This window comes from Chelonia mydas, chromosome 18, assembly GCF_015237465.2.
Source record: "Chelonia mydas isolate rCheMyd1 chromosome 18, rCheMyd1.pri.v2, whole genome shotgun sequence".
Lineage (NCBI taxonomy): Eukaryota > Metazoa > Chordata > Testudines > Cheloniidae > Chelonia > Chelonia mydas.
In genome coordinates this window covers 11,933,245-11,951,648 of record NC_051258.2, presented here as the reverse complement: position 1 = coordinate 11,951,648, position 18,404 = coordinate 11,933,245, and the positions used below count along the sequence as shown (strand labels likewise).

At 50.5% G+C, this 18,404-nt stretch overlaps 1 protein-coding gene across 3 annotated transcripts in view; it reads right to left on the bottom strand.

Annotated features, from left to right (window-relative positions):
* CASZ1 (castor zinc finger 1) overlaps positions 1–18,404 on the bottom strand; it is a 270,749-nt gene that overhangs the window by 210,617 nt on the left and 41,728 nt on the right. For all 3 annotated transcript variants that reach the window (XM_027826756.3, XM_027826753.3, XM_027826770.3), the window contains exon 2: positions 16,018–16,158. The gene's annotated coding sequence lies outside the window, so the exon portion shown is untranslated. The remainder of the gene's footprint in view (positions 1–16,017; positions 16,159–18,404) is intronic.

Genomic DNA, 18,404 nt, shown 5'->3' with positions numbered 1-18,404 from the left:
CAGAAGCTTTCCCCAAGAGCAGAGACTAGTCTCCTCCAGAGGGAGAGGACATCCAGCAGTGTGGAATCAAGCCATCATCCAAAGCTCCCGGTACTTCAGGGTTTTGGTAAAAAGCCACTGAGACACAGAGAACCATGCAGACAAAGGGAGAAAGCAGCTTGATGGTGGGATGCAAGACCTCACCTGGTTAAAAAAAATCATCACCTCAGAGCTTGAAGGTAACGGGGATCAATGTGCAACCCATGATCCTTCAGCATGTGTGAGGGGAATAACTCAGTTGAGGGAGTGGGAGCAAGGGTAAAAAAAAACAAACCATATTTTACCACTCTCTGCCTTTAGGAGACTTGGCATCGTCCCTAGAGAAGCAACAATTCAGGCCTCTCTCATGATGGCCTCCATTCATGGCGAGGTTGGGAGGGTGGCCTCCCTTTGGTAGGACTGAGTTTCGGGGATTCACTCAGGACTATTTCCAGGGACTCTTTCAGGGTGTGTGTCTCCAAAGCCTGTCCTTAGAAGCCCCCCACAATGCAGCTATCACACACTCGGAGGCACTTCTGCTTCTCTCAATCCCGCTCTCCACCGTTGAACCTCTTGCATGGAGCTGGGCAACTCTCCCACAGGCTTCTGGGTCCCCTCCACATAGGGACACCTCTTCCAGCCATGCAGAACCAGAACGTTCTCACAGTTTCGTGCCGAGTACATTGGCCTCAGTCTTCCCCACATGGCTCTTTCCAATGACCTGACGTGGCAGCCAATGTGGGTGTAAGTCCATGTCCTCTCATGACCCAGAAGGAAGAATCCCTCTGCCTCCGCATTCCATGCAGGAGCAGGGACTGCAGGACTGGCTTAGGGAAGCTGTGCTGTTTCTTTGTTTACCCTCGATACTGTGGCAAGAGCGAGACAGAAGAGATGCTGCTGAATGCCAGCCTCCGATTTCCCTGCACGGCTCTGGGGAAATCATGATTATCTTGATGCCTGTTTTCTCCCCCTTCACTCCCCACTGCTTTGAAATATCTGTGAGTCTCCGTGCTCATAAGAGTGAAGGAAAGATCATGCTGGGATAAGCAAGCTTCTTCCCCTACACAGTTCTGCCAATGCACCTCAGTCCGGAGCCTCAGCCTCCCCTGCTATTCCAGCCATTGGCTCCCCATCCCGCTCTGCCAAAGCCCCTCAAACCTGACATTGCTATCTCAGTCCTAGACCTCTCAGATCAGTTGTGTCAAACTAGGGGGATTGGTGGCGGGGATTTGAAGGAAGCCACCAAACCATCTTTACTCATGACTCAAAGAGGATTGAATCCCAGGACCAAATGTGTTTTGCTGCCATCACATACAGGGGGGGGGGACAGAGAGTTCCAATTCTACCACCAGGGAGTCCCCAGCCTCCAGGGTCCATGCTCCCCTCAAGCGTTCAGGCCTCCAACCCTGGCTGGGCTCCAGGTGTCTGTATAAAGTTTCTCTCAACACAAAAGGAAGAAACTTTTTCTTTTACAGTCACCCTATCCCCCTCGTGATCCCCATCAATTCCTGTCTCTGTCACAGTCTGTATTCCAGGGAGCTGGAATATGCAGTAAGAGACTGGTCCCTATCAGTACACCCAGGTGCGCGCAGCCCTTGCCCCCTGATCCATGGCTCTGCTGACCAACAGACACATGGCACACACACACAAATCTGTGCCCTAGCCACAATGACACGCAAACACACACTGCAAACCGCCCCTTCTAGTTAATTAACTCTCCATTTTGTACTAGACACAGACAGATGGTTATGCTGGAAAGACCATCCTGCAGCCCCTTGGGGCCACATCTCTTCTCACTCTCTTTCCCTTCCAGACTGCAGCCTCTTTGCATCCCCTCTCTCCCAGCCCCAATTGCAGAGTCTGCAGGTTGGAAAGGAAGGGAGAGAACACCAAAGAGACTCTGGCTGAACCCTGATTAGGAAGTTCAAGGTAATTGCTGTGGTCTGGAGCCAGAATATGAATATAGAAGATGACACCAAATCCTGCACCGGTTACAATCTGGGTCCCACTGTCTCTCCCTCCAACCTCTGCCACTTTCAGGAAAGGTCCAGGCAGGGAGGGAGCCTAGGTCCATGGCAGAGACTGCTCATCCCTCTAAAACCAGGAACCTTGGTGGATACAAGCCAACAGGTGGCTAAAACCAGGGAGTCCGCACATCTTCTGGATATGAAGGTCCTGTGCATGGTCGCATCGCATGCGAGACTATGACTGCGTGATGCATGTCAGGAGCCCGTCAGCATGCACAAGTGTCTGCATGTGTTGTCTGTGGAGTATGTGAGAAAGAATGAGTTGTGTGCCAGATCATACACGTAGTGCATGTGCAAGCCTGGGCACATGGGGAGCGTGGCACGAGTGTGCAAGCTGGATGAGACTGCATTGAGTCCAAGGAAGTGAGAGAATGCCTTTGTGTGCTGGGTGAGTGACAGGAAGTGGGCATGGGGTGGAATAAGGGACAGTAAAAGGTGTCATGTAGCACACGAGATGCCAGTGTGTCATGCGCCTGTGTGAGTGAGCATGCCAGAGCACTCCCATGTGTGTCTGTGGTGTGCATGTGAGCAGGCCTGTGTTGTGGGCATGGGGATGAGTGTGTACAAAGGTATTGTGCTTGAAGAGAAGAGACCAAGCTAGGAGAAGTGGCTCGAGGGGCTGGGGGAGCCAAACTCCAAAGTTATCCAAGTTTCTAAGGAAATAAATATATTGCTGGAAGGAGGAAACAGAAGAGCAGTAAAGGAGCCTTTGTATTTGGGGGGAAGTGGAGTCATTTAGCAGAATGAAGGAGTGGGGGGAGGGAAACAAAAACAAAAAATAATAATTAACTGATTGACAACCTGACCGGAAAAGCCACATTTCTAAAATTCTTAATCCCCAGAATAAACATGCGTGGAGAAGGGAGGACAGGGCCGGCTGTTTTCAGAGCTCGCTGCAGCGAGCCGGAGAGTTCTTATGGGCAGCGGGGAAGGAGCAGTGCAAAATCAAACAGAGATGTGCGCCTTGGTCTTAAATTTCACTAGATTTTTGCTTTCATGCTCCCTGTTCCGCTGCTGTTTGCAGAGTCTACAGCCCATCCTGATAGAGGAGCTATGAGATATTGAAATGATATTTGAAAGATACTCACCCATCCACCCCCGCCCCCATTCCCAATCAGCTGTCTTAGTGTGGGACACGCTGTGCTCTACTGTACTGGTCCCAAGCTTGATTTACCTGCCCCCTCTCACATGCTCCTATCTCCCCCAAACAGTCTTTTAATCTCTTCCAGAATGGCAGGGGTTAAACAGCTGGCTTGAGTTGTAAGAGAGGCGTTTAAGGAAGGGATTGAATTTGTGCGCGGTGCAGCCGGCTCCCTGTTTATTAATAAGCTATTTATCACTGGTGTTGCTTTTAATACCATTTTGGCTTAATGTCGTTAATGAAATATAAATACCCACACTAATGATGTTGGTCAGGAGGCGGCGTGGGCAATTGGCAGCTTCGCAGAAGGGAGGCCAAACCGCGGCTGTGTGTGTAAGAGGTGGTGGCGGCGCGACTGCCAGCCCAGCCTCTAGAAAAGCCTTCCCATACGCTCCCACCACAAGACACTGCCTCAATACGGTGGGATGAGCAGCTGGAGGGGGGACGTGAAGCAGGGAGATCCCACTGACTTTAGCTTGGACATGGTACTCAGCCCCCTGCTGCAGCCATGGAGGATGCTCAGACCCCAGCAACTTAAGTGCACGCTTGGGGGAAGTCAGCAAAGCCATCTCCATCTGTGCCATGGAAGGAACAATCTTCAGACTCAATGCATGAGCCCTGCAGGATGGCTCCCTCTGGCACCAAGGCACCTTCAGCGCTGGACAGCCACTAAGCTACCTACCAATCATCTCCCAGGCTGGCAAAGGGAGCCTCAAACTGGGCTCACATCCCCACTGGGATTCTGTAAGACAGGTGGGGTTTGTTAGAACTTCTTAGGCCCACAGGTGCCTTCAGAGATGGGGTGCCACTTACAACTAGAGCTGCTAGGGCGGCACGATCCGACACCTAACTCAGACCAGGATGGGATGCCTGGCCAGCCCTGCAGGAGCAATGCTGAGAGCTGGGCCTTTGGCAAGGACTCCAAGCCTTCTCCTGGGTCCCCCGTGGAGAAGAAGGGCTTTTCACTGTCTGATCCAGGTTCAGTGCCCTCCTGCACTAGCTTATGTCTGTCACCATCATGAGGGGAAGAGACTTCGGGTCCCCTTGGAAAGGCTTAGGAAAATGCCACCCTGTATTATTATTTGCATCAGCAGAGCCACCTGACCTGGCCACCATGCCAACGGTGAGAGAGAGCCCCTGCCTCAAACAGCTTACAAGACCAGACAAAAGTTCGGGAGGGGAAACTGAGGCAGAAAGCAGCAACGTGACTTGCCCATGAAGCAGTCAGAGCTGGGAATAGACCCCAGGTCTCTTGATTCCCAGGCTACTGCCTCATCCATTAGGTCAGGCTGCATCTCAGCCTGGGTTGTTCTCCTAACAGCTGCAATAAAAGACATGATCAAAAAAGCCCTTCTGAACCCTCAGTAAATCCCAGACCTCTCCAAGTCCCAGGAGCAGCATGAAGCTGGAGGGGGTTCAGAACTAGGTAGCTGCCTGAATGATTTTCAGATCCTTCAAGGGGTGAGCTTATGAGAAAGCGCTAAGTGTTGCTTCTCCATCTTCATAGCGCTTTTCAGACATTAACTACCTGATCCTCAGCCACCCCTGCTCCAGGTGGACCCACACTGTTACCCTCATTATACAGATGGGGAAAGCAGAGAGCTTGAGGGCCTCATCTGCAGAGGTGCTGAGCACCTACAGCTCCCAACTGACAGTCAGCAGGCATTAGGGGGCGCCCAGCCCCCCTGAAAATCAAGTCTGAAGTGACTAGCCCAATGCCACAGAGAGTCAGTGTCAGAACCAGGATCAGCACTCAGGAGCCCCTGATCCCAGCCAAGTGGGGTTAATCAGCAGAAGGGGAAGCCTCACAAAAAGCAGGTGGGTTTCACACTTGGAGATCTGTAGGATCTGCACAATGACAGGTGTGTAATGAACCAGTGCAGCTGCATGACCTGATTGGTCGAACCTTCTCCCCCACCCTCTGATGTCACACACCCTATGCTGAAGCGGAGATTGGAAGCTCTTCAGGGCTGGGACCAGAGCTTTTGTCTGCACAGCACAGGCAAAGGAACACCACCGGACCAGGGGCTCTCAACATTTTCCATATCAAGACCCTTCTCCCACTTAGCAATATGGGAGGGGTAGGGGGAGCTGTAAGGTCCAATGCTCCCAGCATTGTGCCACCCCTGTGCAGTAGGGACAGACTAGGCAGTCCGGTGAGCAGTCAATCCTCTGGTGGCTGTGCATCTCCCCTGCTGGGAGCTGGCATGGATATCCATGGAAGGAACGGCCACAGAGGGGAGAAACATAGGAGCTGGCAGGTCACCAGCAGCATTGCTGGAATAGTAGGCTATTAGCTACGGAAGGTTAGAACCTATTATCATGGGGTGGGGGTGCTGCTCAGGCAGAATGAGCCATCCTGCCATCCACAACCCCCTTACATGCCACATGGGCTTTAGTGGCTTCCTGCAGCACCCCAACTTCAATGATCACCTCAACCAAAGGGGGTAGGGAGGCCTGGGCTCCCCTCTCTGCCCCTGCTCCAGGGGAAAAGGGGAGGGAAGAGGGGGATTTGCTGCTCATAAAAGCCGAGCGCTCACTCACTTGCACGCATTAAACTTGGGACAGAGCAGGTGTCATTTCTTTTGCCACTACCTCCTTCCTCTCTCCCCACTAGCCAGACCCAGCAGGGAGGAAGATGAAACTGGGCTGCAACTGGGAATACTCCCAGCCTGTTGTGAGCCCCCATTAGGAGCAGCGTAATAAATTAATGCTGCTCCTTTAAGACGTTATCTTTTAATTTGGTGCTCCCCCCTCCCCAACTGATTTATTAGTTTACATCTCATAAATCACAACCCTTCGCATCCCCTTCACCCTTCCAGATGCCATAAATCCCCATCAGGGCCTCGTCACCCTGCTGCGAGCGGTGCAGTCCTCTGCTCCCCCCCCCACCCGCCCCAGTCACCTCTCAGTCCCCAGGGAGCGTGGGGCTCATTTGCCGGGGGTTTGGCCTAGCTCGTCTCAGCAGCTAATCCCTTGGGTGGCTCCTGTCAGATTATTAATTAGCTAAAGCGGATCGGCCCTGGAACAACATGCGGTTGGACTTCAGATAAAACAGGACAGCAGAAGCTTGGCATGTGGCTGTTTAAAGTGATAACATCCCTTTTCCTCTCTTGCCTTCTCCAAGGGGGAGGTGTGAAGCTTTCACAGCTGCTTGCATTCCCCCCCACACACCCTGGCAGAGGATGAAGGGGTGCACGGCATGAATGAGCGTGAGCATGCATGTCAATGGACATGTGAAAGTGTGATTCACTTGCAGAGGTGGAGAGACGAATGGCAAGTGTCATTTCTCCCTTCACAGTTGAACATTTTCATTTCTTCCAGCAGTTTGAAAGTCTTCAGAACCCCATGTGATCTGAGGGCATGTGGCATTGGGCTGGGGGCACGTGGCGCTGGGGGCACGTGGCACTGGGGGCACTCACTCTCTTCTCCCCCACTGACCCTCCTTACTGTCCCTCTCCAGCAAAAGTTTGATTTACACGTGAGAAGTGAGGAGCACAATTAAGAGGCAATACAGTCTAGTGGTTAGGGCAGACAACTGTGAGAAAGGAGACATGGGTTCTGTTCCCAACTATCCATGAACATGTCACTCCCCACTTCAATGTGCCTCAGTTTCCCCATCTATAAAACGGGCGTCTTAGGCCAGAGAAAGCCATTCCTCCTGTTTAGCATATACCCCTTCCCAAACAGACTGACCCCCACAGCCATTAGTGTCCTAGGACCAGCAGTTGTGCTGAGAGGGGCCTTAGTTGTGCTACAAATTGGAAATTGTGTCAGCTAGAAAGCCTTTGCACAACTGCTGCTGGGGACTGGCTCTCCCAGGTTGGATTGCTTTGACTCAAACGGTGAGGTTGAAATATCAAGTCACAACAGCGCTAAACTTCATTACCAGCTTTTACCACAGATTACTTAATAAAAAACCAGGCTGCTCTAATTGCCTTTCCTCAGTAACACTTCTGGAGGAGAAAACACTGATTAATTTGAAGAGGCACATTCTCCACTCCTCCAACTCTGGCCTATGAACAAGACCCCCTTCCCACACCCCTTGTCCAGAGGGGCAGCCAGCAGAGAGCAGCAAATCCACAGGGCTCCAGCAAAGAAAAGAACAGAGGGACTTAGAGGAACAGATGGGAGCAATGAAGTGAGGCAAACAAGGGAAAGAAAAATCTCATTTGGTTTCCAGTGAGCCCATAAAGAGTGGCTCAGGGGAACAAATAGCAGGAGCCAGGGGAGGACATGGGAAGGTTAAAACAGGGGAGTCATAAGTTGATGGGTTTGACCACATAGCATAGTATACTGTGCGGACAGCCTAGACAGCAAGACAGTGCCCATGGGCCACTGGGAGTTGGCACCAGCAAGTGGGGCCCAGTGGCACGGATCCTGCCACCCCACAAGGGAAGGGGCTTCAGAAACTTTCCTGGAGGGAAGCTTGACAACATCCATCCACTCGCTTTCCCTCCTGGGTCATTTTCATCTCTCCTCAGGGCTGAGCATGGAGGAGTTGGGAGAGGCTGAGGCAGCTCTGCAAACGCCTGGGTTTTCAGAATGATGGCCAAAAGGTAGTGGCTCAACGGTTCCAAGTTCGGACCTGGATCGGAACCTTCCCTGTGTCTCAGGGTGTTTGGACCTAGGGTGCTTGTTCAGGCCCATCCCTGGGTCTAGTAATTCCATGGAAAAGAACCTAAGCCAGCCCTTTCCCCAGACTAGGTCTCCCCCTCCCCTGCCCCCCATGGGCAGGAGTGCTGTGGGGGTCAGCGCCCTCAGCCCCAGTGCAAAGGGAAGGAAGCACTTCTCATCACTCAGTGGCTGCCTCCTAGTAGTAGTAGCACTGACAGTCCCCTCCCCAGGAAACCCCTGCAAGGCCTCTTGGCAGGGAGAGTGGGGGTTCAGCCAGGAAGTCTCCTGTTTAGGGGGAAAGGGAGAGGACAGTCAGGCCTCAGGCAATGGCCCCTTACCTTCCTAATGCACACATGGTCACGTGCATAAACGAGGTTATGGTCAAGCCACATCCATTTGGGGAGGGGCAAAGGAGGTCATTACTGCTACAGAAGAGGATGCCAGAACAGCTGTTCCTACACCCCAACTTTTCACCCTGTTGGGACCCAAACACAGCATCTCCCTGCTCTACCGTCAACCACTGCAAGGGCCTGGGATGCTCAGCTACCAATTCATCAAAGACATCAGAGCTGGCAAAGGCCCTTACGAAGCCTGGCCAGGAGAGGGTTTTCCCCCGCAGTCTATGCTCTACACCACTCCATTCAGTTCGAAATGGCCCCAGGTAAAGATAAACCTGGACCAAACCATTCCCCAACTTTAGGGCTCTCACTAGTCCCAAGGAAAGAGGCTTCTACCGCGTCCTTGGGGAGTCCATTCGCCAAGCCAGCCGAACTTACTGGCATGACATTCAGTTGCCAACTCCCAGGAGTCTCACAATGGTTACTGTTATTCTTAAAACCCCAGCTCCCCAGTGGCAGCTGATTACCTGAGACCCTCGGTTTTCATTTTGTAAAAAGGTACATTCCCAGCCCTCGTGCTTGTAGGGAAAAGCCTAAAAATGTGACCCATGTGCACCCTACAGGCACAGAGACCAGAGCATGAATAAAAAGAATCCCAAATTTATTATTTCTTGACATCTCTTGATTTTTAAGCCAATCTCATGATTTTGGGGGCCCAACTTGTGATTTTTGAACTCTTGGTGTTAGCAATACTGTTTGCTCACCTTACTTCTGACCTCTCCCCATTTCTCTGGGATTTAAAGCGATAGGACACGCAATAATCAATTCAACAAGAATCACAACAAATAGGGTGGGTCAGACTTTCAGTTTGGATGGTGCAAACTGGCACAGCACCATTGCATGAAAAAGATTTATGCTGTCTGATGACCTGGCATATTTTTAAAGTTACTTTAACTAGTAAGCCAGTGGAACTAACTCCCCCTGCCCCACAAAAAAAGAAGAACAAACCCCCTAGAATTAAAATGTAAAGTTAGTAGACAAAGATAGTATGTCAAAAACAGCTTTAGCATGTTCAACCTAACTAGTAAGATAAGCCCCACCTCCAATGCCGTCCTGCAGATTGGATGCCTATGGTTGGAGCCTTAGCGCTGGAATGTACCCCACAGAGGAATGCATCAGAAGGGGTCACGTTTACTTTACTTTATTTGCTCATTTTTTAAATTTTTGGTTTTATCAATAGATTCCTTGGAACCACATTTTTTTACAGTGTTATGTCTGGAAATTCATTTGCATACTTAGCACTGATTGGTCCAAATGCCTTTCAAACCCTTTTTTTCTGGCCAACTCCAGAAGGTCAGTGGCTTTGGACTATGTTCTAGCCAATCAGATCATGCTACGCAAATGAGCTGAGGTATAACCCTGCTGTATAGTATACCCTGCTGATGGCTTTTGGATCCATCTGATTGCCCTAGACCAGAGATGAAAGTGAGCCTAAAGTTAGCAAGACCCTGTACTGCAGACTACAAGGCTTTTATTAAGCTTTGCTTCTAGTTATTCTTCTAATAAAGGTGCAGTAACCTGTTAGCACACGTGGCTGTTTATTACAGCAGAAAGCACTAGCCTTGGATTTATTAAGATCAGAGAGGAAGCACAATCTAGTGGCTAAAAGATCTCAGTTCTCATCCCAACTCTGCTACTGACTCATTATTAGCATAAAATCAGGTTTGTTACATCACTAATGTTTAAGTAAATCATAGAATATCAGGGTTGGAAGGGACCTAAGGAGGTCATCTAGTCCAACCCCCTGCTCAAAGCAGAACCAATCCCCAATTTTTGCCCCGGATCCCTAAATGGCCCCCTCAAGGATTGAACTCACAACCCTGGGTTTAGCAGGCCAATGCTCAAACCACTGAGCTATCCCTCCCCTCCTGAAACAAATGATTGTTGGTAGATTAAGTAGGTCTTGACTCCATCTTGCAGAAGCCATGATAGCTATTTTCTAGCTTTTAATTTAGGAGGACAGTATCAACAGAACCCCTTTGACTTCATTGGTTCTACTTTCTTAGACTTCCAGGTGAACCTCACTAAGAAATATTCAGCACAGAACATTTTGTGGGTGAGGCAGGAATTGAACCTGGATTTCTGGGTATGGTAGGTAAATGTTTAAACCACAAGGCCATCCTTCATTCCGTGGTAAATAAACTAACACTCATCACACTGTTGTTTATTTTGCAAGCCCTCGGTGCACAAAACACACAATTAATGTTCATAGATTACATGTATGTGGGAAGGAAAGATTCTGCAGTTGGAGATAAAAGTTCCTGAACAAGGTTTCCCTAAAGGTAGCAGGGGTGAAATCCTACCCCACTGAAGTCAATGGGAATTTTGCTATGGACTTCACTAGGGTCAGGATTTCACACCAGCTCTCTAACTTAGTGCAGGCCAGAGTGGTTAAGGTGAAGGATGAGGAGTCAAGATGTTGTGGACTCTGGTCTTAATGGGTGTGTCTACACTGCAATAAAAAACCCGCAGCACAGAGACTCAGAGCCCGGGTCAGCTGAATTGGGCTTGTGGGGGTTGGTCTGCAGGGCTAAAAACAGCAGAGTAGACGTTCAGGCTTGGGCTGGAGCCCGGGCTCTGAGGCCCTGTGAGGACCTACATGTGCAGGCGCACGTTGGTGCTCCCACTGGGTTCTAGCAGACCTACTCCCACCTAACAGCTCTCTGCACTCAGGGATGGAGGAGCAGCTCTTACAGCCCACCTATTTACTGCCTGCAAAGCCCTTTTCCAGTAAAACCTTTTCCCATGGGGCAGTGGGCTCCCCATCAGGCAGGAGACAGTCCAGTGACGCAGCTGGCTGCATGTGTGATGCCAACGGGCTGGCTGGAACAGCAGGCAGGTTTAAAGGGAGATGGCCTGTGCTTATCATGGGGTTCACTCCATAATCGCTCTGTGCCACTTGAGAGGTGGCTGTCCCCTCTCCCCACCCTGGGATCAATCCCCTCCTCTGAATACCTCTGAGCCCCTCTGATCCGCTTAGGTCACCAATAAGGGCCAGATCCTCAAAGTGACACCAAGCACCTACATCTCTCAGTATCATTGGGAATACGGGGTTCCCAGGACCTCTCAGTTTTGGGCTCCAGTCCTGCTCCGAGACCAGATGTGGCAGGACTAGCTATCAGGCCTGCTGAACGCACTATCTTCTTTCCCCTCCTTTGACTTCCCCCCATTCAGCCTTCCACAGCCGCCAACCAAACATCTGATCGAAGGCCTGGGGGAGGGAGTTAGAACTGTCCAGTCTGGTTATGAGTGAAGGTCATTGATCTAGTGCAGACCAGGGATGCGGAAAGCAGGGGAGGGAGGAAAAAACCCTCCGAGAGCGAGCACGTGCGAGCACAGTGAAAGGCAGTGGAAGTGGCTGAAACACGGTTTCACACTCTGAGACCCAAGGGCTGTTGTCAACCCGTCCTTCATGCTCGCATCTTGTCACACTAGAGGTCAGGTCTCCCAAGCGTTCCTGGAGAGCTGAGCCAGTCCATATGGCAGACAATATGTTAACAATATGGATCTGCTGCTCGTCAGGGCCTGAGCAGATGGATGTGACAACCCTGCTCTTATCCCAGACACACTTTTACCATCCTCTCTTTCCACTGCTTTGCCATACCGGAAGGGTTCTGTTGGGTCCAGCCGGGCCAGGCGTCAGAGCACCCACTCAAGCAAAGCTTGGCCTGCTTTGTTCAGAAGGGGGCCAGAGCTCAGACCAATCCAGAATAGCCCGCCCAGGAGCCAGGCTAAATCTTTGGTCCAATCAGAGCTTGCTTTAAAGGGCATGATGAATCTGATTAGCCTGGTACCTAGTGTGATCAACAGGGCTGGTACGCTGGGATCACACCACTTCATTCTGGGGGTGAGGCACTAAGATACAAACCAATTCGCTTTGTGAGGGTTCTACTGCTCCCAATATTGGCAGGGCTACTGCAGCCTAGCTGGGTACGTCATAGCATGTTACCAGTAAAGACGGAACATCATAGCTTGTTACTGGTGGGTCCTGGTTATTATAACAAGTCAGTACATTACAGCAGATACCGGATAGCCCCAGTAGGGAGGTTATAGCACGTTATTAGTAGATACTGTACGCTTGAGTCAATAGACATGTTATAGCGTTTACCTGGAGGCACTGTCCAGACTGGGAAAATTTCACTGATCCCAGGCAAGTAATGTGTATATATATATTTCAAATGGGCAAATCAACCATCATTCAGAGTCCCGGCTGGCAAAAGCAGGGGAGTTGATTTCATACCCAGGCTGGTAAATTTCCACAATGATTTTGCCAGACAACCTTTACATTCCCAGCCAGCTCAGAATCTGGGGCGGGTCCTGTGAAAGGTCCATTGTGGTGGGTCAGGGTCTGACCTTATCATAGGCAGAGCTCCCATTAGATTTCATTGGGAGGAGGGTGTTCAGTGGCCCCCACTGCCCCAGTAAAGGGGAGCTGTCAACTTGGCTTAAGCCCCACATTTAGGTGTCACTTGGGGTGGTGACGGGGTTGTTGGTGTTTCCATTAGTTTTTTGTGTGTTTATCTGAACATTCCTTCCCATTGCTGGAAACCCAAACTGCAGTAGTTGTGCGGGCAGAACTCCCCCATGTGCTCTAGGGCTTGACAGCCTGAAACTGAGCATAAACAGAAAGTGAAACAGACCAGCTATAGCCAGGGGCTGAGGGATGGGTGCCAGGGAGTCAACAAGCAGCCTCTGTAGTCCAAAGTAAACTGAGCTTGCTTTGAAAATGGGAGGAATAAAATGTGCTCTGGGGCTGAGGCTTGGAACAAGGGGGTTTCCAGTCCAGAGCGAGAGGGATCACAAACCCACATTTCTGAAAGGCTAACAGGCAGCCCCTTTCACTCCAGAGACTCTAATAACTCTGGGGGAACAACGGAAAACTGCAATGGGTTGGCACAGCCAAGGTGGATGCCCTTGGGGCCTGCTCCAAAGGAAACTGGAGTCAATAGAAAGACTTGTATGGTCTTCAATGAGCTTTGGATCCAGCCCTTGGAAAACAGCACCTGAAGGGCAATCAGTGCTGTGCAAAGTGTCCAGCAGGAAAAGACAAAGCTGAGAAGAGGCTGCTGATCTGAAAGAACCCCGACCAAGGGCCAAAGGACTTTCCTGCTACACCAGCCTCCTCCTCTTGGAGTCAGTGCTCACCTCTGGCTGCAGAATTTGACCTGGAGCCTTGGAAGCTGCTTCCTCAGATGAGCTGTCCTGTGCTGCTGGGTCTGGATTTTGGCAGAAGCAAAGGTCTCTCTCTCCTACACACACTCAGCCCTTTATACAGTTTCTAGCCCGTTCCCTTCCTGCTCTGGGTCTGTGCCATCTCTGGGATGGTCTATACCTAGATGGAGCCCATGTGCGCTCATGCTACCAGGTGCTCACATGTGTATCATCTTCACTCTTCTCCAACTATCCTAAAAGATGATACTCAGAGGCACCATACAGTCCTCTGCCAGACTGTGATGCCCTGTAGCTGTCATTATATGCCAGGTCCTTCCAATTTGCCATGCCCCTTAAGTTTACCTGCAGCTCCTGCAGGACGAGCTGTGCTTGTTAATACAGAGCCTAATCCTGGATAATTATTCCCCATTGTCACGTGATCATTTCCGATTTCCCTCTCCCCTCTGACAGGATGTGTCTGTTCACCAGTTACAGAGCAGAGACCACTGAGTAGCCTGCACTCAGCTCTCACCGGGGTGGGGGAAACACACATGGCTGGGGCCCCACGGAGCTTGTGCATTTGTGGAGCCAGACGCCGGGATGCGTGGCTGGAGATTCAGCTGCCACAACCAAGTCCCAGTATTTGCATCTGATTTGGGAAGCCCACAAGGTTCCCTTATCCCAATGCCTCACCTAACACCTCTACTCCTTCAGCCCTGACAGCAGCAGAGCCTGGAAATCTCGCCAACAGGCCGGGACCTTGAGTGGCAAGACTTATTGATTCTTGGACTCAAGGGGTTGCCATGGCTCTAACCGGGTGCACAGATGCTAGTGCTTGGAACCTTCTCCCCAGGGATAAAGCCTGGAGAACCCTCTAGCTAAACCGCTCAAAATCAGCCACATGGAATCAGCCATGCCAGGCACTGGGCAAGTTTTAGTGCCGGCACAGTGGGGAGGCACTGATGCAAAAAAAGAACACTGATGCATCAACATCCTGACCGGCAGCATCTTTGTCCTAACAGGTCTAGCTCAGGTGCTCATCACTGGAGCAGCTGAGCACCTGACATTCAGCACCCCTGGGAGGTAGGGAAGCATTGCTACTGCTATTTAAAAATAGTAACGCCAGTGAAACAGAGGCATGGAGAACATAAATAACTCTCCCTCCCTCCCCCCCACGCTGCACAGGAAATCTGCATCAGAGCTCGGGCTTGAACGCTGATCCCCCAAGGTCCAGGCTAGTGTCTCAATCTCAAGACCATCCTTCCTCATGCTGTGCCAGGCCAGTGGCGCCCTCTTGGCCCTTCCGCTGCACCCTCCCCTCCCCAACTCTTCTGTCCTATAGCCTCCTCTGACTCACAGCAGCCCTGGATACTGGCAGAGCAGTATTTCATTAGGGGCCTACAAGGAACATGACCTGGGGTCACCAGAGTGATGTAACGATGCATAAATCCACTGAGCCCCTCTAAGACTGAGCATCATTCAGATGTTTTTCACTATTCTCCCCTCTCAGTGCTGCCACTAGGGTGGCAACAACTCAGGGACATAAACTCTGGCAAAATCATCCCCACAGAGTAGCCACTACCCACATCTCCTCCCATTAGCAGCAAACCCAATGTGGCAGCCCCTTCCACTTCCCTTCTGAGTCCTGGCCATCATCAGAGAGACAAGTATTATTTCACTGCCAGTGGCAGGTGCTGCGTATGTCCTCTCCTGGGCCACACTGCACCAGTCCTCTTTTAGGGAAATGCTTGAAGGACACCACTGTTTGCACCACTTGGCACAGCCCAAAGTACCTCTGGTGCTGTCCCATGGGCCCTTTGACAGATCGCCAGGCCAATGGATCACCAGCACCACATAAAACACTACTGTGTTTGGCCATAGCAGAGCAGCTGCATCCGGAGCCAGCAGTGAAGAGGTTAAAGTGTTTTTTAAACAGGCAGAGTCCCACCCTCACAGTCCACCCGACCCCCGGACTTTTTGTTGGTGTTAGACTCTGGAGCTTCCCAGCAGACCTTCCCAAGCTGGTGTGCCTAGTTACATCCAAGGCTGTCTCATGCCCTAGCTGTTCAGACAGAGGAACTGCTTCCAGCCCAGCCAGGCAGATCCCCCAGCCAAGAGCCAATGCTGGACACACAGGAGAAAGACTTCAGAGTCTGACAGGTGAAAATCAGCAGCCGTTGATTTAAACCATGTGTAAGAACCACGGAATCAAACATCATGACCTGCTCTCTTCTAACCCCCACTGAGGGAATCCATCATCTAGAACCCCCGACCCAGGAGATACCCCACCAGCAACAGCAACAGCCCTGGTACCTAACACAGGAGCGGTTCAAAATGACCTGTCCCTGTCTGAAGTGCCATCAAACCCTCCATCTTGTGCACAAATGGGCTGCATCATCAGGGATGCATCGTACCCTCAGCACTGGGGATGCTGCAGTCCTGCCTGTAAACCACTCCAAAGCAAACCCCTGCTATGATGAATCCATGACCCACAAACAGACTCCACCACTCCTGCTCCTTAACTTAAATACAGTCTCTCCACACCAAAAATGCACCCCAGGGGCTCTAGCAAAGCCCACAGAGATTCAAAAGTCACCCAGAGCCCACCCAGATTCTGGTCATAGCTCAAACCAAGAGGAATAGATTACAGAAGGGGAGCCAGTACCTTGCATCCACAAGTCACTGGGCTTGAAGTCCATTCCAACCTACACAGCTGGGATGGGATTCAGGAGCTTTTTCCCGGAGGTCCTTGATGGACACAGCGCGAGTCTGATGAGTTCCCTTCACTTGGTGAAGTCTCTTTACCCTGAGGAAGGGAAATGAACAGTGTATTATTTATCCAGCTGCTGCATAACACACGCCCAATCAGTGCCCTGACTGGGTACGACTGGCAACCCGCAGAACACAGCACTTGCTCAGCCACAACAACCCAGCTGGGGGAGAAGTAACAGACCTGGCCAGCCCTAGCACGGCACAGCCATCTTGTGAGACAACCAATAAGAGGCCAAGTTACAGACCCTTTACATGATCACCAGTTGGGTGCTGAGCCCCAGATCTCCTACAGCCATGAGTCCATCCCACTCCACGGAAGAGCTGGGCGCCGACCAGGTGCAAAGATACAGACCCTACTACCATGCCACATGCTGAGAAGGGCTTCCCCTGTAACCTCCTCAGCCGCATTTGCTGCCCCCATAACGTAGCAGTTCCACCCCCGTAAACTTACAGGCCATTCGTTATTACTTGTACTGCAGAAGCATGGCTTTACTGTACTTGGTGCTATACATCCACACAGTGACAGAGAGCCCCCAGCCCCGCAGAGCCTGCAATCTAGCCAGAAAAGAAAGTGCAGTAGAACCTCAGAGTTGCAAATGTCTCGGGAATAGAGGTTTGTAACTCTGAAATGTTCATAACTCTGAACAAAATGTCATTGTTGTTCTTTCAAAAGTTTACAGCTGAACATTGACTTACTACAGCTTTAAAACTTTACTATGCAGAAGAAAAATGCTGCTTTTAACCAGTTTAATTTAAATGAAAGCACAGAAAATTTCCTTACCTTGTTAAATCTTTTTTTTAAACTTTCCTTTTTTTTTCTTTTTTTAAAAGTAGTTATGTTTAACACAGTACTGTATTTGCTTTTGGGGGGGGGGCGGGGGGGGTCCCTACTGCTGCCAGATTGTGTTCTTCTGGTTCCAAATGAAGTGTGTGCTTGACCGGTCAGTTCATAACTCTAGTGTTCGTAACTCTGAGGTTCTACTGTATCATTATTTGCAGTTCACGGGGGGGAACCGAGGCACACAGAGATTAAACGACCTGTCCAAGGTCACAGAGTGACTCTGTGGCAGAGCTCTGGAACAGACACCAGATCTCTCAAGTCCCAGTCCACTATCTTTTCTCAACTCTAGCTTCTCTTGGATCTATTACTCCACCTCTGCTACATTTCTTGCCCTCCTCCCTCACATGCCAGGACCATAACCACGTAAGCCAATCACAATCCGTATTCTTCTTTAGAAGGAACAAAATAATTGAACAAACTTTTACGTTCTTTACCAAAACAAATCAAAACAAAAAAAAAGTCCCTGCCACAATATTTGATTGGAGCATCAGGCTGATCTGGGAGGTGGGATTTCTAGGCTGGAGGGTTTTTTATTTCCATCAGATAAAAATAAAATCAGCAAAACAAAGGGGGGTTGTTGAGATCAATTTGTGATAGGTGCCGGGCCAAAGAAAATGGAGCCAAAGAAGTCAGAACCCTGCAACCAGCAACCTTTGTGTCAATTTAAGCAAATATTGTGGCGTTTCCATGGCAATCCCTGTTTTGAATATCCACTACACTCATTTTTTAAAAGGGCTTTTCCTGTTTGCGTTTCAACTTCCAAACCTGTAAATATTTTCAGCCTTAGCACATACCAAGCCCCCACCCCTGAAACCAGAGATGCTCACAGCTGGGGCACAGAGTCCCCTCTTTGTGATGACCCAAAGTTGTGAAAATTCCCACCCAAGTGCTGTGTTAAAGCAACATTCGGTGCCTGGCTCCCAACCCACTGATGCTGGCAGTTTCAGCTCTGGGGCTAGACCTCTGTCTTGCTCTCTGCGTCACGCCCGGCTGTTCGCAGCAGCAGGTACAGGAGCCTGTTTATTTTCTTTGACAAAAACTGATGAGTGAAACCAGTCCTCACACACATGGGGTGCTGAAAGCGCTGTGCTGAGCCAAGCATAGTGCCAGCAAGCATCCTCCACCCAGTACAGCTCACACAGGACCTGCAGCCTCCTCCACTAACCCTACTGCACAGGGTCCCTACTGTCCCTAAAGAGCCCCACCACTGCACCCCAGTTGTAACCTGCAGCACCCCTGCTGTTCCAGGGCCTAGCCTGAGCAGAAGCTGTCAATCACACTGAATCATGCCACATGGTAGCATGCACAAGGGGAACTAGGAAGAGACCAAACTTCACCCTCTCGTAAGGATTTGAACTCACATCTCCAAAAAAAAAAAAAAGCTGAGTGCAGGTTTGCACATATTCAAGACCTAATTCTGGGCTCCTTGTCTCCAGGAG